The 27,785-nt window shown below is 41.6% G+C and overlaps 1 long non-coding RNA gene across 1 annotated transcript in view; it reads left to right on the top strand.

The window, feature by feature from the left end:
* The first annotated feature begins 731 nt into the window (after window positions 1–731).
* LOC115612668 overlaps window positions 732–27,785 on the top strand; it is a 40,963-nt gene continuing 13,909 nt past the window's right edge. The window contains exons 1-3 of the long non-coding RNA XR_003993109.1: window positions 732–851; window positions 2,536–2,605; window positions 14,231–14,339. This is a non-coding gene — a long non-coding RNA (uncharacterized LOC115612668). The remainder of the gene's footprint in view (window positions 852–2,535; window positions 2,606–14,230; window positions 14,340–27,785) is intronic.

The raw sequence follows: 27,785 nt of genomic DNA, 5'->3' as shown, positions 1-27,785 counted from the left end.
TACCCTTGAAAAAGTACAGAGCTGGCACTGGACAGAGCCAGCAAGAACAGATGAATTCTTTATTTGCAGCTTCAGAATTTTTGTTATTTTTGAGAGGTTTTGAGATGGAAGTTTGTAAGAAAACTGACTCTGCTGCTTTCTGAGTGCTTTAGGTACTGTCATTCCTTCCTCTAGTAATTCCTCCTTTCAGCATCTGCCACTTTTCCTTCTCCTCCCTAAAAACAATACACAAAAAATAGTATTTAAAAGTTATAAATGTGACAGGCTGACCACGTCCTACCCTGTGATCATGTTGTGTCATCTGCTGGGTGTCTTCATCTGCTCTTATTCTTTATGCTGTAGAGTACCCCCATGCACAGTTGTCACCAGAAGCTTTAGATGGAGAAGCATTGTCCAGCTCCTCAAACAGAACAACGTTGTCCTTTTGTTCCCCAGGAGGCATGAAATGAATACTTGACGGGCTTTGTGGTGTGGGCTGCTGTGTTCATTCACTTTAGCTCCCTTCCATCCTGTTGGATGGACTGTTAAAAGGATAGATATTTGATCCGCAGCAAGAGAATGTTTAGTCTTTTCAGAGCCCTTCTCATCTCTGGGAAGCTTTCACAGGGAAAAAAGTTGAGGATGAGGGCAGATAACGGCAGGTTTGGTGAAAATATTGGTACTATCATGTTTCTGTTTTGTCTTGTCTTTTCTTGTCTGATCTTTTCCTTTCTATTTTTCCCCTTGTGCAGTTTGAATGGAGAGGGACATAGGAGACTTAAGAAGAGGTCGGTACCCAGATCTGCAGTGCCATACTACTTCACCACAAACTCTTAGGAGACTGTTATCTTCCTTCATCCCTAAAAGTAAAGGTGAGTTTAGTTTATCTTGCTTCTCAGCTAACCTGTTACAAAGGCCACCTCAGGATTTGAAAATCACCAAGTTTAGTTAAAAAGCATTGCCATGCGATGGATTACATTGGAAGAAAGGCTGGAGATGGAGCAGGTGGACTCTGAGCAGTCTTAACTGATGGAAGGAGAAGATAGGTAGGCAAAGAAAAGACCTCCCCTGCCTACTAAAATGCCATGTACCTAGGACTGGCCCTGTGTAAACTATTAGAGCTCCCAAGAACTGGCTTTTATGCTGTACTTCAAGTGAGACCAAAGGATGGAAAAGTAGCCGTCTGAGTTATTTTGAGGTTTTTATTATGTTCAGGGATTAATTTGGATGACAACAATGGTGTTTTTAGTGCAACAAGTAGAATTAAATAAAGAGTCTGGCAGAGGATCTGAGAAGCACGAGGTGAAAATAAATAAAATGGAGCAGCGAAGAATGCAGAAAGAAACAGAAAGTGTTCAAAGGCATGTAAACGCGGTGCAGGCTGGAGCCAAATTCATATGCAAACATCTAAGGTACAAATCCTCTTCCCTCCTTTTTTCCCTTCCCCTGTCCATGTGCCTGTACAGCCCCTGCCCCCTCTTGTGTTTACTGTCATGACAGAATTTAGGTGACAGAACAGAGGGGAAAAAGAGGCAGATGTGCCTATGTGGGAAGTTGCTTTGCCACTCAGTTGTGCATGGGAACCACATCTTTTTATGCAGTTTGTGGGAGAGGGATTTATTCTTTCAGCATTTGGAGAAAGACTTATGATTCCACCTGGATTTATGCACAATAGCTTTCCTGTCTGTACTCTTTATCTTTCTTTGAGAGCTCTCTCACTAAGTTATTTTCCTCCTGGGATGTATAAAGTATACTCTCACCTCCACTGGGATAAAAGACTCTTGCATACAAAGGCCTCTGCTGAAGGCCGCCTGCAAGTATTGTCCATTCCCATCAAATTTCACCTGGAGCTCATCTGTAGGGCCTTACTCAGGTTGGGTCATGTGGTAGGGCGTTAGAAACTCAAAAGGGTAGAGCTGTATGCTGTGATACTCCTTATAGGAAGTTCACAGTGAGGCTCTAAACCTGCAAGTCATTTAAGCTTGTTAATTGTAATGATTTTTAAGTCCTCTCACTGCAGTCAGTGGTGCAGTGCCTGAGCTTAAAGCTGAAATCATGCTGAAGTGCTTTGCTGGCTTAAAGCCCAAGCTGGCTTTCAGTGTATTATAAGCAGCCTTTCTGGGGATGATGGTGAATTAGAATTGTGCTAAAGTATTTCTAGCAAGATGAAAAATCACCTCACATCTAAAAGTTTTATTGCTTTCTCCGCTTTCTATGAACTCAGAAATGAGGCCATTTCTATGAAAAATGGCACTTGAGAATATGAAATTTCCAGAAGTGGGAATCCCTTTTCTACCAGAAGTTGAATGCAATCCTTTCTGGAAAACACAATGCTATCTCTGGAAATGGTGGTCGTGTGTGAAGCTTTGGACCTAAAAAAAGAACTAACTGCTGTGAATGACATCTGCTTCTAAGTTAAACTTACCTTCGTGCCTCAACCCTGAGCTGGTGTGATAAGGCTTCAGAGATACCTGCATCCATTTGCTGCTGGGGGCCTATATACAAGGTGATATGGTCTTAGTGCCTGCTAACGGTTGTCTTCATTTCTCAATACAGAACTGCTTAATGAGTCCATCCAAAATCCTGCTGCTGAAGAAGAGATTGGTTGGTGTTTACGGGACTGAAAGTAAGTCATGGCCACCAGTTAAACAGTATGTGATAGTTTCTGCTCTTCTGTATGTATTTCTCCAGGCACAGTTGTCCTGTTATAGGCAGGGTACTCCTGCAGAGCCATATCCTTCTGTAGTTTGTAGTTGCATACTGAGTAATTTGAAACCATGTAATTTCTTTAATGCCATTTCACTCCTTAGCTTGCAGAATCTCTGTGAGAAATATTCCAGGTCCCTTGACCTTCTTTTTTTCAGTTTTGTTTTAAACAGCATGTCTGGAACATGTGTTTCATGTGTTACATTTCCTCTGTGGCTTCATCTTTGACATTCGATGTGTTAACTTTTCTTATAATTAGTTCTGATCATTAGAGCTGGTTCAGGTGCCACTGTTAGCTAGTTTAACTCAGTGTTCTCGTTTGCAGTCCCAAAACACTTACAGGTTGCAGTCCTGTAGCTGAGTGGGAAGGGGTGGAATTCTGTTCCTAACTGGTCTCATCCTGAAGTCAGAGGATACTCATGCACTTTTGTATGCCCATAGCCAGTCCACAAAGGCAGGGATCAAGTATTCAGCAAATGCATTCAACACACAAATTTCCACAGATCCTTGGATTTATGCATTAGATAGATAAATCTACCTCTCAGCTGGGTGAGGTTTTATTTCATGATTCCATGAGCACTTGCTTTACAAACATCTGTCAATTTAAAGTGGACTTAATTTCAATACCTTTGCCAGTTGGATTTGATTGTTTCAAGTGGCACCTGAAGAGTGAGTATCAGAGTGGTTAGCGCAGACTCATTGCAAATTGAAATATTCCCTTTTTCCGTTTATTTGCTTGGGGTTTGGGGTAAGTTTTAGAGGGGGATGTGTTAATCAGTCATGGAAAAATACCCAAAGCAGCAAGAGAAAAAGATCTGGACTGCTTTGGAAATGGTATGAAGTTTTTTCTTTACCTTTGATTGTATATCTTGCCTGCTCTTTGTTGCCAACAATTGCAGAAGTCTCGCCTGTTTCAGGAGGGGGGGGATGAGGGCACCAGAGAAATGATGACTGTTTTATTTATGATCATCTTAGTCGCATTAAATAACACACTGCACCATCCACGCTGGTATCTGATGACTTTTGTGGCTTTGAGTCCAAGGACAGAGAAGGCAGGCTGCAGTTTGGAAATGCCTTTTGTCAGGCAACCTGTTCCACACGGGCTGGGAGGCTGCTCGCGCCGCCCGGCCTGGCGCGGTGCGGCCGGCACACCCTGTGTGTACATTCTGCACATTCCACCAGTGACTTTGCTTATATAACCCTCCCCACGCTGCCTTCCTCTCCCCACATAGGTGAACTGCCGGCTGCCCTCACTTAAACAGCTCCACCACCCTCGCCCACCATCCAGGCTTGCTTTACACAAGTCAATCTTCATTTCTGATTCTGTTTCTCTTGTTCCTAATAGCTGAACACAAAGAGTTCCCAGCCTTGGGGTATTTCTTTCCAGGGCAGAGCTAAGGCAGTTGTGTAGCTGCTGCAGAAGCCAAAGTGATTTTGTATCTTACTGTGCTTCCCTGAATTGAAATCTTAAAAGCTGTTCACGCAGAACAACTGCAGAGCAGTCCCCCTCAGCAGTAGGGGGGATGGAAGGCTTCAGGCTGGAGCTCAACATATGAGGCGGTTGCTGCTGTTTTCATTAAAATGCCTTGAGTTGGGCAAAGCTGTGCACTATCCCCGGCCACCTCTTCTCTTTGCACATGGAAGGGAATGTTAACACCCAGCTTGTAAAAAAAACCCAACAAAAACCAACGCCCCAAACACCAAACCTCTGGCGTCCTCACACAAAGGTGTACCTACACACATCTCAGATAGTGTCATCAACATAGATTCATCCAGGACGGAGTTCAGGTGTCAGCTTTTCTTGGAGGTGCTGGTGATTTCATAAAAGTTGTCCTTTTTCTATTTGGATTGCTCTGCCAATGCTGTCAATAATCCCTCAGGAATAATTGGTACTGCATGATTGTAATGATGCTGTTGTCAATGCCCATAACATTAATAAATATAGAATCTGCTACTCACTGGCAGGTTGCGCAGGTGAAGGGAGTAGCAGTCTCAGGGGGCTGTGTTCTATAAAAAGCTTATTGCATTTGACTGCTTTAGGAGTTTAAATGTTAATATTTCCAAAGATTTTTAAGTGTCGCTTCTAACCATCGTCAGCTTCATCTGTAGAAGTCTCTGGTGGAACACATCGGATGGGTTTCAGTTCAAAGCCGCAGAGCATTTCTGGCTCCCGCCGCAGTCAGTTGGAATTGTGGGCATGCAGGAACTTTAGGAATGAATTGTTAGTTGTTGTTATTAATTTATTTGGGAAACACTAACAGTGTGACTCATTAACTCATGTCTTGAAAACGCTGCACTCTTTTCTTCACAATAAGCACGCTACTGGAAAGCACAACCTTCCAACACTGACTCGAAGTAGAATTTGAGCAACAGAGTTATGAATGGGGACTCACTTCAGTAATCTGCAGAGCTGGAAAGCTGATAATGTACAACAGAGACAAAAGCACAGGGTTTGAGATCATATGCTTTGTATCCTTAATGAAACCACCAGAACATGTCTGAATGACATAGGACATACATAAATATGATGTCACCAGCCTGACAGCATGTCTTCCTGACGGTTTTAGCATTGGTTCCTGGTCTGGGGTTTTAATTTGATGTCATCTATTTGATCATTATATCCTGTTTCTTTTAAAATTCTTGGCTAATTTACTTTCTCTTGCTGTAATTTCCATTTCCAAATTCTTTGATAAGTGTCAGCCAGTGCCTTTTCAGACATTTCCTCTGTATATAACCCAGAGAGCTGCTTAATCATAAGTCATATGTGCGGCAATATGGTTTTATTATTATTCATGTCTTTCTAAAAGCCGAAGCCAAATCTTAATTTGAGAGCACAATACCTGAGTCTTTGAAAAAAAGAGAAAGAATAGTAAGTCAGTCACTCTAGACCCAGCAATTTCCTTAGCAACCTTTCATAATAAAGGGCTCTGTGAAGAGCTTTTCCCTCTGACTTTCTGTCACCTGTGTGTCTTTGGGTCTGCTTTTTTGCTCTTGTGACAGTCTTTGCTTAGGCAGGCTCTGTTCCGGAATGGAAGGGCTGTGTTACAGAAAGGCAGACTGCAGAGGAAGTCTTCTTCCTGACATCTCTTTGCCTTGTGTCTTTTCTGAAAGGGCAGACTTCCTTTGGGAGGGACCTATATGGGACCGAGTGCCCACAGCTTAGTGTCATCTCTGGAGCTGGCAGCATTCTCAGTACCTATCAGCACGGAGTGCCGTAAGCACCAAATTTCACATCTATCTCCTTAGTGAGGAGTATAAATAGAAATCAAAACCAGTTGTGCAAATGCGTTCTGTAGGGAAGCTGAAAAGAAATGCCTCCTGCCTGGATGTACCTAACTCCTCTGTCTAGATGCTTCATTGATATATCCTGTTTGCTGGTTGTAAATCTCAAGCACTGGGTCTGAGACATGTGTACTCATAATATTTAGTGGAGTAGAATTGCCTGCAAGTATGGGGCCATTTTTAATACACCTTTCTGTGGCTCCTTGGGACATATGTGAACAATTTTAATAAAAAAAGTTGATTCTTAGTGATTCTTAGATGTCTTGTGGTTGATCATCTCTCCTGAACAGATGGATTCGGTCACTGTAAGCCAAATAAATAAATTAGCACTATCTTTGAAATGTATAGCCACAATTGGCATCTGGAGTTACCATACTCCCTCCCCTCAGTTCAGATGCCTTCACCTATACTGCTGAACTGGCCTAACTTTATATTCTGTTTGGCCTTGAGTCAGAACAGAGGACCACCTGCATGAAAGAGATGTGAAATGTTATGCGTGCCTTTGTAATGGGATAAAGTACCAGAGTACCAAGTCTGCAAATATTTTACTGAGCAGGTCATGTATTAAGTAAAGCACTGAAAGGTAAAATGATAAATGATGAGGTCATCGTTTCAGAACTGGTGTCCAGGTGCTGAAAAGCCAGAGGGCTGAGAGTGAGTAAAAAGTGACTTCCTTTGAGCTTCACTGCCATGGTGGGTTGCCTTCATTGTGCAGGGTGAAGCTGTGCTGTCTCCAGTCCAGCTTTTTGGCCTGTTTGTGTAGAAATCTGTCTGTAAAGCAAGAACTTGGTAAAGGAAGGATAAAGATGTGCTCTTCACTGTCATTATTCATCTTTTCAAGTGGCTTATAGACTGCAAAAATACATTCTATATAATGCTAGAATTTTATCTAATATAATTATTTATGAAATGCTTTAGTTAATTCTGGCTGACGAGTGAATCGTGGAGGCTGTATTCAAGACACTTCCCCTTTCCTCCTTCCCCCCATTTTTAACCCTGTATATCAGCAAGTACCTCATCTCCAAACCAACCCAACAGTTCCAAACTCACTGGAAGGAAATTCAGGTGAAAATTTTCTGTCCTGCCCTGTCTTTTGGGGTTTGCTTTGTGCCAGATTATTTGATTGCAGAAGAATCTAGTAACTGCAGGAGATGGGGTAAAGGTACTGGATTAGATCTGAGCACTTCATGCAGCTTCTCTGTCACTGTCATTATAAAGTGGTGTTAGTGTAGCTCAGAAGGAAACTGATTGATTTGAAATGACCTCTCTCATTTGTGACTATTCCTTCAGTTCAGTGTGTGATCTAGATGCCCGGGTGTGAACATACGCATTTAGACTGATGTGGGTAGCACAAAGGTATGGGGTGGAGGGCCTATCAGTCATTTTTCAAAGCACTCATGCTTTGTCAACTATGCAACAGGCTGCTTTATTCTCTTTCTTCTGCCTGGGGCAGTGGAACATCAGTCAAATATTTCCACAGTCAGTTGTTTTCTGGTGGTCTAGAGAGCTGACTGTGCTCACTAAAGGGTCAGTTCAAAGCTAGGGCTGATGCAAAGGGAGGAATGAGAAGGCACGGGCAGGAGGAGGGCAGGCTGTGGGATAAAGCTGATCTTTCTGTGGTAGCAAGCTGTGAGCAGGTAGAAAAGATAGACTTGTAAACTGGCATAATTTAAAGAGAGTTTCAGGAGAAGAATTCAGGTTTGAATAATATGCATATGTAATTGCTGCCCTTAGGCTTCAGTATTAAAGAATAAATTGCACAGATCTTCAAGAACAGTAGGTTCCTTATTTCTCAGGGGCTTTGGTTCTGAGGGACAGAATTCATCTCCTGGTATTAGTTGTCAATGCCATAATGGGATTCCCATTTCGGTAATGTCATCGCCTCCTTATGTAGGTGGAAAGCTCATTGCAGAGTAAGAGACACGAGTAGTGGCCTGTTGCCATTCTGCTGGCAGTGTATTTTACCTGAAGCCACTTGCATGCTGCAGAAAAGGGCTTCTTGTGGAAATAAATTGTTTGGTGCCCCAGGCTAGGGCTCAGCACTGGCAAAGGGTGAGGGTTGTGTCCAGCCTGGCTGTGCACTCGCTTTGATGCCAAGTCTTGAACACGGTCCTGAACCTTCCTTCTCCTTTGAGAGAGGAGAAAGTAAGAAAACACACACCTTGCCCACATGTAGGTGGGAATTAATCTTTGGGCAGGAGAATCACACAATTACCATGTGAGTTTTTTTCTCTTTCTGGGTATAACAACCCTTGGAAAGCACACAAGTGCATGGCTCAGCTCCGAGTGAGGCAGCGTTGAAGCACAAAGTAGGCAAATTTGAAATTGTTTGGAGACTTTTCAGAGCTTCTCATTATCTCGTTTGTGCATTTAATGACTATTGTGCATGCATGCATGCATCAAGAGTTTTTGAGGTTTGGATGCCACTGGCAGCAGTTGGAAGGCCACAGAGGCCTATCTGCAGCACAGGCAGCTTGGTCCCCTGGCGAGGAGTCCTGGTAAAGAGTGGGGACAAAGCTGGTGTGTGAGCAGCGAGGCGGCCCAAGGGCATGTTTGCTACTTAACGCAAAGCAAAACCCCTTAAGACACCCAGGCTCCCTGCTTGGGAGAGAGTCCTGATGGTAGTGAGACATTTGTAGAGAGGTGAGCTATCCGTCAGATACCCATCAGCTATCTTCAGCTCTCTTTGAGCAAGCTGGGGGAAGGATATCTGGACATATCAGTGGTAGACGTTATGTGTTGATAGCCGGGGGCATTCTGTGTGGCCAGAACATCAGTCTGAACATGTGGAATAGATGATATGCTCATTTAACCTGGTAAGGCAGGAGTTTGAGAACAGCTCAGGTACATTAAGGGTAGAAATATTCCTGAAAACCAGGGAGCTTTTATGATTTTAAGTCATGTATGAGACTTTGAAACTTACATTGTCTCTGAACAACTTAGCAGAAGCTCTCAGCTCTTCAAACTGTTCACAGCAGAGAACGTGGTGGTCAAAGTGGTGGAGTCCTGGGTGCCTCATGTACGTCCTTGGCAGTGTGGGCTTCACTCTGGAGTCTGCAGTGCTGAGACAAGCTGAGTAACTATCAGGGTTAGCTCTGTTGGCACCATTCGCCTGAAGGGTCAGGAAATCAGAATAGGATTCCCATGGATATGTCATGGGCCCAGTCCTAGCTAAAAAGAGAGAGAGGCTGGATAGTGAGGTTTAGAGGGTTTTATCTGTAATTTGCTTTTTATCACAATAAAACATGCAAGTATGAAACTGAGGGCTGCTTATAACTCCTGTCCCAGGCACTGCTTCCTTCTGGTTAATATGGCTAAAATAGTGAAGCAACAGGATGCAGTCAGGTGGAGAAATGAAACCACAATAATTGAGTAAAAGTTTTGACAAATTAAAAAAACAAATGGAAACCTTATGTAAAAAATATACACGGAGAAATCAATCCTTTCTTTCTGTCTTTCTTTTTCTGTCTTTCTGTCTTTCTTGGAATCCACCCTGAACCAGATGTTGGGAGTCTGTGGTTTAGTGTTTTTGGATCACTGCCCAGACTTTTACCTATCTTTTCAGCTATTTACATGGGTTTTATTTCTCCAGCTGCGCTCGCACTGATACTGTACAGCCACAGAGCTGCTAAGTTGGGAGTCACTAATAGAGGGAGTTACTGTATTTTCATTGAGATGAACAGTGATACAAAACATCAAATGGAAATAATTTTGTCTTTGCTCAACAAGCAAGAGGATCAGGCTTAATGAAGGGTGTGAAGAAATCTGCTGTGGACAATGATAACACAGAAGGAGGGAAGGGAGTGGCATAAGGAATTTTCTTTCCAACACCATCACAGAGAAGGAGCAGACAGCTGCTGCTGCTGTGTATGGGAAAAGGTGCAGGGGAATGTCTTTTGTTTAAAACAGACTCAATTCCTATTGTGTTCTTTGGCTTTAAGTGGTTTTTAGTTTTGATGGTTTCTACCCTCGCTACCTTTTACTTTCCATGAAAAATTATTTTCTTCCTTTTTTTTTTCTAATTATTCTGATTTTGTAGTTGGATTTTTGATCCATAAAGATTCAGTATGGGAGAAGTAGAAGATTGTTGGCGTAAGTGCATGTAGTTTTTATGCTCTGGGCACAGAGAAGTTCTGTCATCTTGTGTTACAGCATGTAGTGACAGCAGAATCATGAGTGTACACGCCAGTCCTCTGACAGACCACTAAATCTCGTTCATGGGCTTGCTCATACAGTTGCACTAAAACTTTTATTTTGTGTTGGCATAATGTTTTGCACGTTTCTAAATTATAACCTTCCAAGTTGCAGTGGCCTCAGCTGTAAGGTTCAGCCTGGAGAGAGGAGAAAGTTTCTCAACACAAGGTTGGTAAAGGCTCTCCTGAGTGGAGGAGTGTAATTTTTAAAGGTGTCATGTGGCAGCCTGCCCAGGAGACTGATGCTTCAAGTTTGGTCCTGACTCTGGATTCAAGCCAATACCCTAGAGATTAAATATTCCATCGCCTGTTACCAATCCCTTGAGCAATCTCATGTCTCCAGGTGCTGGTCTTTTACACAGACTTCTTAGCAAAAGCAATTTCATTGGCAGGAGGAATCGGCTAGTTCAGTTCAACTGGAATTTTTTAATGAAGTCTCTCATACCAGTCAGGCTGAGGATCATCTAATGGAAGGAAAGGCAAATGAAGAAGGGCAAGGGGAAAGGGGGATATTCTGGAAGGCTCTTTTACAGCGCTCTCTCTAGGACGAGGTGGCAGAATGGTGTGCCTAAGAGTGGGTGTGATGAGTCCGGGTGGCTGAGAGCAACCCTTTGTTCCTGAGCTTGCTCTGCACATGCAGCACTCTTCATTTCACAAACAGCATCCGCTGTAAGCCTCACTATTTGAAAAAATCCCCGCAGACCATCATTTTTCAGGATAGGTAGGAAATGGAAAACTGAGCTACTGCCACCCAGCACAGCCGACAGTGGTGGCCCTGTTCTTCAAGTGGATTGTATCACACAATCACCACACTTGGCCCCAACTGGGTGCACTACAAATATGCAAAAGTTGATACAAGTCTGGGTACTCATGAACGTAAATGCAGTTCTAGTGGCTTCCTTTAGGGCAGTGTTGCTGGAGGCAAGCTAAAATGAGACATTTAAAAAGCAACAACAATAAAGGTGTTCCTAACTTTAGTGTCTAGAGCTAGGAGGTGACCAACAGGTCAAGAATGTGTATTTAGTAACCCAGACTGTCTCATTTGTGTTCCCAAGTCACTCGTCTTATCTTTAAAGCTAAATTTTGGTGTCAGAATTCCTATTCTTCCACACTATCCTATTCTGAAGATAATGTCTAGTAGCACAGCATGAATATTTATATTAGTGCTTTTTAAGCATATGAATTTTGATCCCTTTGATTCCCAAATAGATTATTGGGAATTTTAAAGGTTTTTTTAAAAGACTGAATAAGTGCACAGTTTATGTGTAAGAAACACATACTGGTATGGCCTGAGTATTCAGGTTTACACGTTAGGTATGAGGAGATAGGTTTGTGCAAATGTGTATGGCCACATCAGCCAAAAGGGACTGCTCAAAGAGCACTCTTTAGACATATAATTTATGCAATTTGCTAATGCTCTGTTGCATTTGAAGGGCCTCCTGAGGCCGTCACGTTTACCACTTGGGTAGATGCTATGTTGCTAACATGGCTCCTGTTAAATTTTGAAGGCTCTGGTTCTCTACTTACATTTTATATTGTGATTCAATCCCTATTTCTACAACTCACATTTCACTGTTTTCTTCTCTTTGGTTTTTTTTCGCATCCCAGCAGCCATCTGGCACTTTTTCTGTCAGCCAAGTTTCTGCTCTTTACCTGGAGCCTTTCAAACAGTGACTCTAGAAGAGAGTGGATTAACAGTTGTCACTGGAAAATGAGTTTACTTCCAGCTGGAAAAGCTGTGAAATATAACTATTCATTGATACATTATGCATTTCTTCTTGGACACTCTTCATTCTATTTGAAGACAAATACCTGGGAATAGTTTTCCTTAGAGTTAAAAATCTGTGAGAAGACCCTTAGTATCTTTAAAGTGAGTTGGCTGACTTTATTTGCTTGTATTACACATGGGGGCTCTACATAGCAAATGTGTTCTTTAGCAGACAGGTATTTGGGATTAGCCAAAGATGAGGCTTGAGTCTTTAATCTGGGTCAGACTTAGTCCAAATGAAAGAGATTTGTGGGCATCCTACTATGCTTGCTTTTCTTTTTCATAGTAAACGCCGAAGGTTGTATTTACCTCACATTATCTGTGTCCCTTTTATAACAAAAATAGACGTGCATAAATCACTTGAAGCAACCTATTCTCTTCTCTGTCCATGGTGTATTATAAGTATCCAAAGAATAAAATTTCCTTGTGTACTTTTAATTATTTCAAGAACTGAAATGTCTCGGTTAGTAGTAAAAGTGTCATGAAATTACTGTAAGGTTGCATGAGTTTTGGCTGTAAATCTTATTCACCTTGACTAGATCTCATACTTTAATTCACTGGGGTATAAAATACCATTTACATTAGTTCTTAGTTCACTTAATCATAATTAAATGACTTCAGAGGCCAATAATTCCTCGAGACTCTTTCTTTGATGTGACACCAATAACAAACTGTGTTTGTAATGTGAAGGTGTTCTACTTCACTTTTACATTTGCCCTAGCCTTATACAGCATATAATGTTCTCTTTAGGTATAGACATATGCTCTTGTTACATGCACCATATGGGTCACAGATGTGGCTGACACAGCTACATGACATCTTTTTTAATTTCATTGCACTCTACTAAGGCTGCACCTTTTCCTGATGGGTTGAAGGGATTTCTGCTCCAGATTTTAATCTTTTTTCACCTGAATGATGAGTGGGGGGAGGGATCCCTCTTTTTCAGCTATCAGGTTCTATTGTGTGAATAAAAACCCTTATGAAAGTAATACTTTGCTGCTGCTGAATTCATTGTCACCTTAAGCATCGCTTCACTGCAGTGTGCTTGTGTTCCTTTTATTTCTGTGTATGCCTAATACTTGGGCTTTGCCTTGCTTTTCCTCTTCTGATCACAGTCAAAGGGTAGAAATGCCATCTTTATACATTCTCCATGAACTTAAAGAGTTTGAAATCCAGTTTTAAGTTTTGCAACTACATTTTTATTTCAGTGCTACTGAAGAAATACTTCTATGTTAAGGAACGTACTCGGAAGTTGGGGTTTGTTGCTATTCAATTTTGTCATAGTCAGATCAGTGTTACTGATCTGAAGTGCTAATATTACCTGTTAACATACACCAGCTCACTTTGCCTGTAAGTTCTGAACCAGAATGACAATATATTGCTCCAAGTAGCATCTTCTATGCATGCACAGTAACCTATGAATACAGCTACCATTGTAACTGCTGTGGACCAGACTCAGGATTTTCATGTAAAGAACACACACCTCCAGCTGTGAATGGGATGTTTGGATGTTATCATCTCAGCCAAAAGATCTGTCTGTCTGTCTAACTAATTAACTAAAGGCTTAGTGAACTCTTTGGTTGGTTGTGTCAGGTTGGAGGAACAGAAGTTATCTGAACAGTAGTGCTGGTTAGGAAGTGAACTATTAAAAGTTCCAGGGCAACACTTGTTACGTGTTAAAGGCTCTCATAATTTATTAATGGTCTTTTTTGTGTTGCCTCCAGTGGAAGCTGGATTAGTTCCAAGAGGAAGCATATAGCTTATCGTATCAGAGTTGAGCGGGAGACTATTTGTGTTCTTCCAGTAGCAGCAAACATACTCATGGAAGATGAATGTCCTAGTTAGGTTTGAGGTGAAGTTGGGTGGTTTCTTGCTTATGCCTAATAATAGTGGAAGATGAATAACCACAAAATGCACATTTGTGTTAGGCAATTGATCCAACACTATCCCTGTTCACCCAGTGAAACCTATCCTTGGCAAGGCCCATTGAAAACCATATGCTTCAACCACCTAAACCATTTTGTTATTTCTTGTGAGTAAATTGTGTAGCCTAATGTGAGGACAAGAGGACTGAGCTAACACAGAGCCCCAGGAGACCGGGCAGGAGAAGCCATGGATGGGGCAGCACTCATCAGACATTGAAATTGTCTTTACTGCAGTTTGAAGTTCTTTTGTGTGGCCTGTGAAAATCCTAACACCTTGCAAGTTTGCACTTCTTGGGGTAGAAAAAATCGTAATTAAGCCAAAAGTTCTAAATTAAAGTATTTATTAATGAGAAAAAATTATTTCTTCTTTTCCAAAGCATGAAGGAACCCATCAGATGTGCAAGAATGGCATTTCTCTTTCACAGAGAGACCACAGCTGAAACCAAACACCGAAAGGACATAGGCTAACCTCTGACAACCCAAATGGTAAGTCTTGCTTCTCTCTCTGAGATAGAGGATCAGGGATGAGGGATGTTTGGGGATTTTCAGTGCACATTTATTCATTATTCTGACATTTCTTACTTCTACCAGTAGGATGAGACGAGAAATGAGAAACACACTTAAAATAACTCTTTGGTTTAGTTTCATCTAATATCTGTTTTTTTGTCATGTAATTAAAATATTACTACTTCTAAAATGCAGAATGTTTTCTGTAATTGACTATTCAGGCAGTTCAATGCAATGAATTGAATAATCTGTTATAGCTCTTGTATCACGTTTTGTTACAATATCCTATCCTCTGTCTCAAGGCATCAGAAATGCAGCATCAGAAATCTAGATGAATAACTGGGAATTCTGTGTATATCTCAGTTACCCACTTTCTCAGTGGACATGGAGAAGCTACATTCAGATATTAAAAAAATGGTGGTAAATTATTTATATTTTCTGAGGTAAATGTCTGTTAGTAGGAAAATGTACTGAGACCACACTTGTCTTTGGATAAATTTGCCACTTTCCTACTGCTACTGAAAGCCATTCCAGTTTTCTGCATGCACTTGGCAGTCTTTTAATGCAGTTATTATCAATCTCATTAAACTGTCCATGACTTTCTATGACATCTCTAGCAGTGTGTTGCACTCTCAATTCCCATGTACCTGCAGCCATTGGAAGAAAGCACAGTGGAGCTCAGGAGGTCCCTGCTGTCTGTGTCCCAGTGCACAGGGTGGCTTCCTGTCACGAATGCTATCTGTGAGATCAGGGCAATTAGTTTTATTAAATTTGGAAAGCTTTAATTCCAACTTTCACCTTTTATTTGAATACACATCCATTTGAATTTGAAAAGCAGAAGCTGATTGCAATTCAAAGGAACTCACTTGTGCAGAATATTTTGGAAAGGACATTTGGATAGTTTCAAAAGGTTCTGGCTTTGTTTTAATGGGAAATTTGCCCAAATTAATTTGCTTCCACGGTTTCTGTTTTGCTGAAACAGCAAAGAGTTTTCTCACCCGTCCCCACCCAAATCATCTCATCTCGATAACCCTCTTTCTGAATCTCAATGATATTGATGGAAATTAGACATGAACGATATTCACATAGAAAGAAGCAATTCAGAATGAGTTTGGATTGACATTCACCACTGTTGGCAGCCATAATTGGGCTAATTATACTAAATATGTCTCTTTATTTTGCAATGCAGAGAGGCTGGGTCCTGCCAGTGGAACCATCTCTGGCCTAAACTTCTTGATCATAGTTTTTCCATCACTGCATATAATGTGTTCAAGGTCCTCCTTGATTCTTTATACCTCTTAAGGAATTGGTTTAGGTTACTTCATTGCATTTTTTGTCAAGCTTGTTTTGTAAAAGATTAGGCAAAGGCAAGTAGTCCTGTTTCTCTAGAATAATCTTTATTAAAGGTCATGGCCTTTCTTCCTCCTTCTGAAACCTTAGAAGAGCCATAGGCTTTGTATCCCCTCCAGACATTAAGGGGTCCATTTCAAAGCAGTGAATGTGGGAGGTGTACACACAAATCTTTCTAACGAATAACGGGATTTAGGTTTTGACTTGACCCTTTTGAGCACAACTTTGAAAACTTACCCGAGAACATCTATCTGAAAAGTCTTCAGTCACCACTCTCTAGGATAGAGAATTTATGGGCAAGCAGGGTTTGGGCTTTGCCTCACCTTATCTCTGTGGCTGGAAGGAAAGCAAAAGATAATTCAGTGTCTCATGGCTATTTCGCTTCCTTGGGGCAACTGCTGCCCAAGTTGACCATGGCAGGGTACTGGTTTACTGGAGCCTGCTGATACCTACTGATACTGACAGTGAAGGGATGCACACAGCCTTGCTGCAGTACCAGGAACTCACTTCCCAGCCCTGTTGCTAGTCCATAAGCTTGTGACACACCATGCTATTAAACCGACATTTCATCCTGTCTGCTGCTTTTACATCAGCTTTTTGCAGCAATCTGGAATGTGCTTTTTGGAGAGATTGTTTCTCTACATCCTATTAAGGTTCAGACAACTGAATTTCATTTGTAAACCATTAGTGTTCTGCATGGAGGAGTTTGTAACACAAGAAAGGATCAGCTGAGAAGAGAGTTGAATGGCTGCAGATGAGACCTGAGGGGGAGAGCGTATTCCTTAGAGGAAGGTGTACGTGAAAGATGTAGACAGGGCTGTGATGATAGTGGGTGGGAGATCATCAAGGTGGAACAGAGATTGAAGTATAGGCCACAAAGATCAATGCTGAGTATTGAAAGAGAAGCCTGAAAAAAATGATCCCCAGGTCCATTCTCAGTTTTCCATATCACAGGAGACTTTGATGTGAAGAACAGCCAGAACAAAACAACTGGAAATTCCCCTGGTACATTTACTTGCTAGACCTGGCTGAACTCAAACGGGCTGATATTAACTCTTCCCTCTGGGGAGTCCGTGAAATCTGTGGCAGGTTTCTTAGTGCTCTGTGATATTGCCAGTCAAATCCTCACATTTGTCAAGTCTTGTAGAGAGGAATTCTATGAGCTTGGCTTAACCAAGGCAGAGATCAACTTGTACTGAAGGTGGGAGATGTTTCATGTATTCAGGTGCTGTAGAAAGGCAGCTGAGACCTAGTGTGACCATTTCCTAAAGTGCTTTCAGATAAGCCACAGGAGGTTCTGAAACAGGAGAGAACTGGTGCTGAGCCAGAAGCAATCTCAGGAAATCAAAAAGCAACTGAATGAACTAGATGGGATCAGTCATATAATTATATAACTGGATACAGTCAGAGGTAATTTTAACAGCTCAGGTTTTGACTGTGCACACCACACATTACATCTCCAATATCACAGCATAGTTCTTTAGTCTAAATACCACTATCAGCTCACATTAAATCAGGGGAAAACTTTTCTATTACCCCTTAAGGAATGAGGTTCTTGGACGTAGCTGTAGATGAGGTATTTCTCTAATAGTGTATCGCTACTGATATATGGCCTGCAGAAGGTATACTCCCATCTGGATGCATGATTCATTCAGATAAATTACTTATCCAATCCTGGGATCTGGAGGAGAAAAGAAGCAATTAACCTTTCTTAATAAGAGCCAGAAGTAGGCCTTAAGGAAGTAAAAATGAAGGAGGTGGCTGGTGTTTAGTTTCCAGAGCAAGTTTTAACACCAGCAGATGGTGCTAAAATGTCCATTAAAAGGAAAAAAACCCAACAACCCAAACATCTCAAATTTCCTTAAAATCATAAACTGTCAGGGAAAGATAAATTGAGATACTTTAGCTAATTGCTGTGGAAAGTTGAATCGAGGGTGATGTTAGTCATCTTTTTACTTAGACTAGCATAACACACATGAAGATGTGTGTAGCCCTTATTTTCTGTTTGCTTTCAAGATGGATCAGTTTTCCTGGAGTCAGGTCTTTACCTTGAATAAGGCGACTCAAGTATTTCAGGAATTTTCATTCATATTCAAACTGAGGATTAAAAACTTGGTTGTATAATTTTGCTGATTCACTAAAGGAAGGATTTAGGATCTTTAGACTCATTTTCTCTCTGAATATGTACTTGAAACAACTGGCAATTGTTTTGCTAAGGATATTGCTGTAGAATTGGTCAGCCACTAAAGGGAAACTACATTGGGTTTTGTGCACAAAAGCCTGTAATATCACACAAGAAATAACTTCTTAAAAATCCATTGTAGAGGAGCTATATGGCTAACTCAGGGATATTTGGTACAGGAATGCAGAAGTTCTGAGTTCTGGTTCAACTGGTCACATTGGTCTGAAGCTGATAACTACTGAAGGCTGCTCACCATGAAGAAGTGGGTTAGGAGGGTCTCATGAGGCAGCCTGCAGTCACCCCAGGCAGTCTGCATCCAGAACAACAAATGAAAACCTTCTTGACAGCCTCTGCAAAGGGGGCATGCCACTAAAATGGCTCTTTCCTCTTAGACTAAATCTAGTATGTATTTGCATGTGTGCAGTGGCAAAGAGAAAAAGAGTTGGGGGGAATAGATCTTGAAGAGTAAGTGTCTCAGAACTAGCCTGGGTGAGTTTCTTTCCTATACCCAGTAGTTTACATAGGATCCACTTTTATTTGGTTCACTGTTTGAGCCTCATCCCCTCAGGTATGACTGTGATTTATGTCATAATTGTTTGAAAAGCATGGCTTAATGATGATGGTGATTTAGGGTCAGAGCTAGGCACATCTCTTTAAGCAGTATAAAGACATTATGCTGAAATTTCTGAGCACTAATGCTACGCTAGTGCCCCAAAGCATTCGAAATGCTATATTCTGGCTTAAAATATACAGCCCTGGAAGATTTTGGAGCTAAGGACTCTGCAACAAGCTTGGCTTAGATTTAAAAGATCCTGGCTTCATAAACAGTGACTATTTTATGTCACATCAGAGGGTGAAGCAACCTACAGGTACTGTGAGTCTAGAGAATCTGTGAAGCCAATCCTACAAAGCGAGACCATCCTTTCTAAGGAGCTAAAAGTTATTCCAAGCAAGATAATGAATATAAAATGACTTCCAGCAGAATAATTGTATCTAATGTATCCAAGACTGTTGAGCCACATCCTGCTATCTCTTACCTCTACTTGTGACAGTCTTGCCCTAAATAAGGGCTGAGAAACACCTTTCAGAGTTTATCCAAAAATAAAGAAGATTTGAAGATTGGGCAACCACTTGGGACTGCACATATCCACCTCCCTGCTGCTCACTTCGTGGGTACCCCTCTGCAAGAATCATCCAGGTGACTGAGTGATGCAAGGTGTAGCTATACACAAGGACTTATTATAATATCTTATTTACTTACTTTTTGGCAGTGATGATGTGTAATTATTTACTGCCCTATCGAACTGGTCACTGAATGATTGTGAAATGCAGATTCTAAGCAGCACTGTCATTTTGGTAATGAGAGGCTGTGTCTCACGAGAATGTGTGCTTGTTAAGTTGTAATTTGCTTAAAAAAATAATGAAAGACAGAGGTTATTTAGGAAGGAAGGCTTAAGACCAAGATTATATTCAAAGGAAATTAAAGACAGGAAGCCCCAGGGTGTTACAGCCCTGCCATGCAGCTCCTATTAAAGCAAATGAAGTCTTACAAGCAGCACAAATAGTGATGTCTGCCATAAGGCTGCCCAGCGCTTTCTATTATAAGATCCTGTTTTCTGTTTCTTATAACTTTGCCAAACTTAAACCATTTGGGCCAAAATTTTCCATGCTGTCTGCCTTGGGCAAATATTTTTGAGAGTTTACTCTAAAATGCTCAGCTCTTTGTCCAGCTGGGGTTAGGGGGAAAAGAAGAGATATTGTTTTGCCCACGTTTGCAGGGATGTGTGTAGGTATGCCTGTATTTATGACCATATGTATGTATAAATAAGAAACTTTACCATTTGGAGAACTATTAGTGCTTCTGCGGTCTGTAGTGAGGACTTCAAATTTGGCCAATTATTTTCTTTCTTTCTTTCTTTCTTTTAATCTGGAAAATGACATTTTTAACATGCTCACGTGAGAGTCTTGAATCTGACAACTATATTTTTGGGAGATGCCACCAGAGAGCTCCGCCATGGAAACACACACGCTGGAGAGGACTTAGCAAGCAATTGCATCCCCCTGCTTGCACTGTAGCTGTAGTAAGTCTGGGCAGTAGATAAGAAAACAGGAATGATCAACTCTCCTCAGCTCTCTGTGCTCCTCTTGACTAGTGCTGTGGCAGTGGAGGACAGAAGGAACCTGTATTGCAAAAGGTGAAGGACAGTAGGTGAAGGAAAGAAGGGCAGGGCAATAGGATAGAGGTAAGAGGAAAGAAAAATAACTTAGGAAGGCAGGGATATAGAAACAGTGACACACATTAGCTGTGAAAAATTGGAAAGGGTGCTCTGGAGAGAGCGTAGAGAAACAGGGACAGAAGTGCTTTAGAACCGCTACACCTCTGCACTTGAAACCCGAAGACGCGGTTGGTTTCTCCATCTCTTTCCAGTGGCAAAGTCAAGCAGAGCGTGTTGTGTGACTGCCGAGTGGGGTGGAATTCTGCCTGATGCCATTTGAATTCCAGTGTAAACATTTACAAACTATTAAAATAATGTTTCAGTGTGAAGTCAGATGTTTCAGGATGGTTAATTGGGAACACAAACATTGTCTTAATAGCTTGTTGGGTGTAACCGTTCACTTACATCCATTTGCAATTCACCTACAGCTTTCACTATGTGCCTCTCCTACATCACATGCTCCCATCTTCCTTCTTATTGCTGCCCTCTTCAGTGAACTTTGCGACTTCCCTCCATACACCTTTATTCTGTACGTTACCTTTTCATTCATCTTTTTAGATCATCTCTAATCTTAGTCCCTACATTTGCATTTTCTTTTGCGTTCTCTTTTCCTTTCACTACCAGGAACAGACCCAGCGTTCTCCTATTGCCAAAAGCCATACCTGGGGTTCTTTTTCAGCCTGGCCGCCTTTTTGGACTCGCCCAGGCTGTCTGTGGGTAAATCTTTCTGCCTCTTCCAACATGCAGAGAACCTGCCCTTTATGTAAAGATGTACGCTCACATGCAAAGGCTTTTCTGGGCTCCCTTCAGGTCGTGTTTTACTAAAGCAGTGTCCCCCCTCTGCTTTCTGCAACCTCGCCCTTCACAGTCCATTCAAACTCTGCTACTTAGATAATTTTCCTGGCTCTTAGTCCTATTTCACACGTTCTGCTGTCTTGCTCTTCTCTCTCCCACTTTCACCCTGTTCTGTGTCTCAGATGGTTCTGCATCATTATTTACAGCTGTCTTCACTTTCCAGCAATGCACATTTTTCCCACATGATAGCCTACTCCTGCAATCATTTCCATGCTCTCCTCTCAAGCTGGGAGGTGTCTAAGAAAGCCTGCAAAGTGAAAAGCTTATTATTATTTGATACTTTTCTTAAAAGTAGCTTCTACCAAAATGCTTACTGAGCAGTGCTGGCTGAGCAGGCAGTGGCATGCCAAACTACATGAGCATGTGTATTTAGATCTCTGCTGCTTTGTCTTTCCATTCATACTACCCCAGCTCACCTTTTTTCCCCCATTTACTCCTCTTTTCCTGAAATTAACTCAGATTATAAAGTATGACCTGCTTTTTTTACGTCTTATGTCCAGTACCTTGCACAATGTATCTTTCTCCAGTCCTTGACTGGCCTCAGGCAGCATAGAATCACAGAATGGTTTGGGTTGGAAAGGACCTTAAGATCATCTAGTTTCAACGCCCTGCCATGGGCGGGGATGCCTCACACTAGACCATGTTGCCCAAAGCTCTGTCCAAACTGACCTTGAACACTGCCAGGGATGGAGCATTTACCACTTCTTTGGGCAAACTGTTCCAGTGCCTCACCACCCTCACAGTAAAGAGCTTCTTCCTTATCATGATATACATAATGTTAGAAGGAATTGATGTGATTTTGAAAAACCCCAGTAACTTAGAAATTTGTGTGTTGAAAAATGGGTCTTAAAGGATCCAGCCTATTTCATCACAGCAGGACTGTGAAAGCGGTAGCACACTCTCCTCTTTATGTAATTAGGAGAATATCTCCTACGTTATCGCTGAGCATTGGAAAGACTTTTGGAGCTTTCTTCTTTAATCTTACGTTGTGTGTGTTGTCTTTGCAACAATACTTTTTGCTATGGCAACAACTATTTTATTGGAATCTGGAGCATGAATGTGTAATGCTGCATCAACCCTATTACTCCTGAGAGAAATCAACTTTAGGAAGATTTGTTTGGGCCAAACTTTCAAGGAGGAAACAAAGTGTAAAAATGTGCATTAACTGAAAAAAACCCCAAACTTACTTTTAAGCAACATTTCCCATTATTATATGCCATTGTCCTCTCATTACAGCCTTAGGTCTGAAGACATGAGCTATGTTTTGGAAAATGACAGGAAGGGGAATGTTATTTTGCTCACATTAGTTTATTGTCATCATTTTGCACATCAGAAAGTGGTTTCTTTCTTGACTCACATGAGCAACATCTGGATCTTGCTGTACCCCCTCCCATTCTTCCAGTTGGGAATCAACATCAGCTGTAGCTTTGTGCAGAGGCACAGTGTAGGATCAAGACTGTAATTTAGCATCTCATTCAGCTGATATGAAGATGTAATTATAATTAGGAGCTCCAGGGTCCATTAGCACATGTATGAACCTGGAATTTAAGCTGTATTTGGATGTATTATGTCTAAACTCTCTAGTGGGTAATAAACCTGCAAGCCAAGAAAAGCCAAAGGCGAGAACTTTGTCTGGAGGTACTGTAGGACTTCCCTGGAGGTCCTTCAAACAGTGAATCATCAATGTTGAAATGCTTGCAGCTGAATTCCCAGCTCAGGCTCAGCTACAGAAAGAGAAACATAAAAACTACAGGCAAGTTGGGCAATTGAATTATCTACTCAGGGCGCCTTGTGCTTGACAGGCTCTTTCTAAAATCAGGAGAACAGTTGATAAATGGGTACAAGAGTGTCTAACTTGTCATAATGCTGCCGTATGCTGGGGGCTCTTTAAGATCTTCCAAGCAGCATCATCATCTTTCCTGTCTAAAGTCAATGGGAGACCCTGTCTAATGAGCAAGAAAAGACAACAGTGTCCAGAGCTGTCCATCTGGCACCAGTCTTACAAACTGTTCCTTCCAGAGGCAGGATCTTGCATTTCATAAATGGACTCAGCTCTCTGATTATTTGGAACAGAAAGCATGTAGTAAATATTGCTACTGTTAAAGCTTTCTTTTTTCCTCTTCTTTTTGTGGCTTTGTAACTGTTGTGTCCTTCTAACGCAGGTGAAGATTTGAACTTTGTTAAGAGTGGAAGGGTTTATAAAATAGATTCAGTGTATTCCTTCCCCTTATCTCTGAACTAGCAGTTACTAGGCCTTTTTGTCCCTGTTCTGTCTTTCAGGTACCACTTGTTGTCACCACATAATGATAGAAATAATACAGAAAGAGGCTAAAACTGTTGTCTTTCAGGCAATACTCCACAGGTGTCAGTGCGTTGAGATCTCATTCAGAAAAGTGCAGCTATGATATAAAAATACTCTTTTTAAATATGCCTTTAGTTTTAGCTGGTTGCTAGGGGTGTATGAACAGATACCTGCCGCTGTGAATGTCAGAAGCAGCTTCTGTTGTGTCTGCTTGTTCCAAGTAAAAATGTGAGAAAGCTTTTTGTATGTCTGATGGAGATTCAAGAGTTACAGAACCTGTGAAGTCACTGAAGAAGGTGATTTATAATTAGACCTGACAGCCTTAGTGAAGTTAATAGGTGATACAGTGAGCAAAAGCAGTCCGTCATAGGTAGAAAACATCTCTTTGAAAGGTGTAATCCATTTTGATAGTGGATCAGCTTAGAACCATATGCAGGCCTTCCATCTAATTCTGTCTGCACTGATCTTCTGGACACACAGTGCCTGAAAAGGAAACCTGAGGACGCTGGCCATTGAGGCTGCCCTGTGGAGTTGCACAAAGATTTCAGGGTAGTTCTTTGTTTTCCCACTTTCGTGACTTCCAATGAGATTCACACAGGTTTGAAGTGAACACCTGGATGGGATATTCCTTCTCACAGAAGTTAGGAACTAGAACTTCCCTGCTCCCCAAACCCATGCTTCAGTTGCCACAGCTCCTGTGATTTAGTCTTTCCAGGAAGGGTCTGCCTTTGGTTGCGTGTCACCACTTGATCTTCAGAGGGACCAGCAATCAGTTCTGGCTTGAGATATGCTCATTGGCTGTAAAGCAAACACTGTGAAAATGTTCAGCTTATCATCTCACCATAGCTGTTGGTGACTGGCCAAGGATTTCTTTGCGTTTTAGTGCCCAGAAGACAAAGGAAGATACATTGATCAACTGATTTTTGCATTATTTTATGAGATAACTGATTAGTGTGTAAGCTGACCTGACACAGCGTCACTGAAAATAGCACTCCTTCAGCCACAGTGTAATGCTAAAGCAGGTGGGATGGAATCATACCATCATTTGATGTGAATGCCAGCCAGAGCTTAGAGGACAAGTGACCCCTCACAGATTCAGAAACAGTCTTTCTGCTGGAGCCCCTTTGATCTAGTGGTCATGGTGAGCGGCAGCTTCCCTGAATGAGACTTATCTACCTGTGGGGAAAGGACTATTAAAGGAATAATCTTTCATATCCACTTGAAGAAAGGAATTTCACAAATGCAAAAGAAAAAAGAAGTATGTGTAAATGAATGTGTGCTAATGGGAACTGTCATCAAGGGAATCTTGTGCAAGCAGTTCCCAACTGGATGCAAGATCCTGCGGATAACCTAGGCTGTCCAGCTCTGGAAGTGAGATAAAGAATGGAAGAGGTACGTTTAACAGACTTGCAAGAAAAAGCCTCAACATCATGTATGGGAGAATGAATATGCTGCTTTCTTTTGAGGCACATGGGTAACCTGTAGGGCAGAAAAGTCTGTATCTCTTTGAAATGATCTCCAGATGCTGTATTAAAATATGTCAAAGCACACAATGCAACAGCTTTAAGCTAATGCTAGGTTATAGAAATATCACTTATTTCATAGTTAAAGAAAAAAGAGAGGAAGTTGGTGGTCCACTGAGATTTATGTGTCTTTCACCTTTGGCAGGTCTGGTTTCCCTTCACTTATTTATTTAGATACAGAGCTCCATCAGGTGCTTGTGTGAATTCTTCAGAGCCCTCTGCTAGGTATTTAAAGTGCACTAAAGCAAAAGAGAACAAAGGCCAGTTAATATATAGTGAAGGGATTGGGGGGACAAAGACCTTTGGAGAGGTACTGAGGGATGTGAGTTCCGTAGTTTCATTCTTTAGCTCTTACTCATCTGAGTAATGAAGAGTGCTGCTTTCACTTGAGGCCCAGAACAGAAATGTTGGTGGATGCTGTGGGTCTGACTTTCAGTGTGTTGGAAGACCACTCGAGACTGAAGTGGCATCTGGGTACTGAAGGTCAGAGTGGAATGTGTTTGTGGAAGGATATGGGTGCTTGGGCTATGTTGTGTTACTTGTCCAGCCCATCAAGGAGGGTTGTGAGGTTAGTTGATGTCCTACAGGTCTTTGAGGAGGTGCTTCAGGCTGAGCCTGTGGCTCACCAGCACAGCTCTCTGCCAGAAGGATGTGTAAGACAGGCCACAGTCCTGGGCTGCTGCTGCCAGTGGAGCTGTGGTGATGACTTTGATGGATGCTGCTTATGAAACCTGAGGTCAAACTCTGCTTAGTGTAAGTGGCTCAGTGCTGCCCTTCTCAAGCAATGGACCCATCCTGCAGTGACAACGAGTTTTAAAGAGAAAAGTGCACTTTTAACAATACTGTCTAGATCTAAGGATTGAGCAAATCGTGCTGTTTAGGTTTGAGGATAGGGTGAGGGTGTCTGTAACCAGGAAAGGACTCTGCTCGTGGCTGTGGAAATAGGAATTTTGCATATTTACACTATTTATACCATTAACAAAGCAGAGAGGCTTTTCATTTTGAAGAACCTTATATGGGAATGTAAATTGCTGATTTCTTATAGTTCTGGTGTTTGCACATTGTAGTTACTTAAGAAAATGGGGCCAATTCTAAGTATTTGTCAGCCCCAATTCTTAAGTTTCTGTGCTTCTCTATTTTTTCTATCCCAATTTTCTTTAATTATAAGATTTGAAGAAATTGTTCTGCAATTACCTAGTCCTGTGTGTTACATAGAAGGATGTTGAGAGACGTGTGATTATAAAATCCACACTGCTGTGTGCTGACATTTATGGCTTTCTCAGCACTAGCCTGAATAGATGCTAAATGTTCTCAAGCTAAAGCATAGCTAGAAGGTTTCTGGTAAAAAGCAATTTGCATTTTTGGATAACAAACAGCAAAAAAAGGGCAGATACAATTTTCCAACACCTGCTCTGGTTTTTAACTTCTTCCATTGAGTCTCTGTATGGTTCAGAATTGGGGTTTTGCCTTTTACTGGAATGCCTAAAATTGGCTCCTGACAGAAATACAATTGTAGAATAATTGGATTCTGTCCTTTCTCATTAGATCATTTTCTGTTTCCTTCAACATACAATCCGTAGAAAAGATGTTTCTAACATTTCCTGAGAAATGCCTTTCAACATAAGCTTTTTCCATCTGCTTTTGGAAAATCAGAATATTTCATAATGACACAATCATCTTGCTCAAGTTACTTGTTTTCTATTAAAACATTTTGTGCTGTTAGAGGTGTCATCTAAGAAAGATTTAGGAAAAGCTGGAAGTAAAGGTCATCTTTCTGTCTAAAAGTTACTCACAGAAAAAGATAACTAAACAGACTTGCTCTTTTGAGGATGATGTCAGAATTTCCCTCTAGATACCCATTTTTTATGAACTTATGATGGAATTACATCACTCATCTTACATATTGAGTAATAGAAGCCCTTGCTAACTGTTCCATAACTCTGGTTTTAATGGATGAGCTCTCCACTGGTTTCTCAAAACGGTTATTCCAGCTAGGAGATGATACATTTGAACTGAATTTGGACCATTTGGTGAGAGGTTGCCGTGAGTAAGGGGCTGCTTAAAATAAGACTAATAATCAACTAATATTGTAATTGGTATCTGTGAAGGTATTTGAGGCTGAGACAAATTTTAGGGGGACTAACTGGATCTAACATACTGCGATTTTTAACTTCTGTGATAGTTTGAAATGAGGAAGGAATGACTAAACCCATAGCAAAAAAATCAGAATAAATATAATCTGAACTGCAGAAAAAGAGAAATAAAGCAGCTCCTTTGAGACTTGTCAGAAATAACCCCAGCACTGCTGTGCTCTGATTGCTGTTTCTATTCTCTACCAGCTTAGCTTCCGATAAACACGTTCAAACTGTGAGCACAGCAGAAGAGCGAAAGGACAAGCCCTGCTCCAATCTGGGATGTGCTGGATGCATTTGTAGGATGGGGAATGGAGCCAGCGTGGTGGCAGTGCCCGGGCAGGACGTGCCGGAGCCGCTGCGCAGTCCAGCAGGGCGCACTGCGCTAACACTGCTCAGATCCCATAGTGAAACTGGGCAGTCACTGCGGTTCCTTCCCAAGGGGCTTTGACTAAGAGCGCAGCTGCATGATGAACGTGCTTACAGTAGGGCACTGGCAGGTTAAGAAAACACTGACTTATGTCTGAAAATGGTTCTTGGGTCAACTGCTACCAAGACGTGAAAAACTTGCTCTGGAGAAGTGGCTGTGTCTGAAGGAAAGCCCTGCGCTGCGATGCCAAGGATTCTGTGAATTATTAGGTTTGTAGTATGTAAACAATATATTTTAACTTAGTTTATGTGTGTATGGCTTACTGCTGGAAGAAGCCCTCACTCCCACTGACTTCAGGGAATGCCGCAAGTGCACAGAGCCTCTGTGGACATGGCTCTTAAGTGCTGTGTTCAAAGAGGAGGGAAGCTCTGAATTAACCCTTCCAAAACCAGAATTCCTGCAAAAGTGCTCCTACTTAATTGCCTCAGGTTTGCA

This window comes from Strigops habroptila, chromosome 9 (assembly GCF_004027225.2).
Source record: "Strigops habroptila isolate Jane chromosome 9, bStrHab1.2.pri, whole genome shotgun sequence".
In the NCBI taxonomy this organism is placed as follows: domain Eukaryota; kingdom Metazoa; phylum Chordata; class Aves; order Psittaciformes; family Psittacidae; genus Strigops; species Strigops habroptila.
This window is presented reverse-complemented; position numbering and strand designations above follow the sequence as displayed.